Source organism: Octopus bimaculoides, chromosome 22, assembly GCF_001194135.2.
Source record: "Octopus bimaculoides isolate UCB-OBI-ISO-001 chromosome 22, ASM119413v2, whole genome shotgun sequence".
NCBI lineage: Eukaryota > Metazoa > Mollusca > Cephalopoda > Octopoda > Octopodidae > Octopus > Octopus bimaculoides.
The window spans coordinates 13,624,121-13,625,549 of record NC_069002.1 but is presented as its reverse complement, the minus strand read 5'-3'; the positions used below and the strand labels follow the sequence as shown (position 1 = coordinate 13,625,549).

Below are 1,429 nucleotides of genomic sequence, written 5' to 3'. Positions count from 1 at the left end.
GTGGATGATGGTGGTGGTGGTGGTGGTGGTGGTGGTGGTGGCAGCAGCGGTGGTGTTAGTGATGGTGGTGGTGACAGCAATAGTGATGGTGGTTTATGGTGACAGTGGTGGTGGTAGCGGTATGGTGGTGATGGTGATGGTGATGACAGTGTGGGTGGTAGTGCTGGTTAAGTACATAACATTCCATGACCAGAGCTACCCTTCTTACCTCAAGACCTGTACTTCACCTTCTCCTTCCCCGATATCCCTGTCCAAGAGATTAATCCAACCATTAAAGGCTTATCCACACACACACACACACACACACACACACACACACTCACAAAGAAAAAATACACACATAAACACATTACAATTATCAAGGTCTGTTTGTATCATTCTTTTTCCTTCATTCCCTCTTGCACTCTCTCTCTCTCTCTCTCTCTCTCTCTCTCTCTCTCTCTCTCTCTCTCTCTCTTCTCTCTCTCGCTTCTCTCTCTCTCTTCTCTTCTCTCTCTCTCTTCTCTTCTCTCTCTCTGTCTGTCTCTCACACACACTCACACACACACACACACACACACATATGCTGAAATCTAAGGTCAGTCCATCAGTTAAGCAAATAATCCACGATTTCTCCAAAGGTACCATGTCTAAGTTAGCACTCTTCATCAGCTTTACCTGTCCATACAGGTGAAACAATATTGCTGTCATCTTTCTTCAATCATTATCATTATGATTTTATCCCCATTACACCCATCTCTCTCTTTTTCTCCTAGTTTCCTTCCTTGCCTCTCTTCTCTTTCTCTTGCTATTATATACATATTATATATACATATGTATTAGACAATCACTTCACTAACATGTTCTCTCTCACGTTCCCTCTCTGTTGCTAACACTCACAAAAGGGAGATAATTTCGTTAGCAACAGAATAACAACAGCGTGACTCCTATAAATATCAGGTGCGTATATCATTTAAATACACTAGGAATGAAGGTGTGTGATAGCATAGTAAGTGTGTGATAGCATAAATTAAATTATATTAATTATATTATATTATATTATATTATATAACATATATACACATACTTAGATGCATACATACATATATACATACACACATACATAAATATACATACATACATATATATACAAGAATAAGGGCAGAGAATCGTCAATTAATAATAGAATTAATAATTAACAATTCTGCCAAGTAGTTCAGTATGAAAAAAACCTTTATCGGTAAAACTATTTATCATTATAAATATACAGGGATTAGCAATTGAGTTGCTTCTCCAACATACTGAAAATTTAGAAATAGTAGTTCTTTGACTGCTATTTCTAAATTTTCAGTATGTTGGAGAAGCAACTCAATTGCTAATCCCTGTATATTTATAATGATACATACATATATACATACACACATACATAAATATACATACATACATATAT

The 1,429-nt window shown here is 36.7% G+C and overlaps 1 protein-coding gene across 1 annotated transcript in view; it reads left to right on the top strand.

Moving 5' to 3' along the window:
* Positions 1 to 601: 601 nt before the first annotated feature.
* The window catches only part of LOC106874177 (uncharacterized), a 20,200-nt gene continuing 19,372 nt past the window's right edge, over positions 602 to 1,429 (top strand). The window contains exon 1 of the mRNA XM_014921832.2: positions 602 to 939. The gene's annotated coding sequence lies outside the window, so the exon portion shown is untranslated. The remainder of the gene's footprint in view (positions 940 to 1,429) is intronic.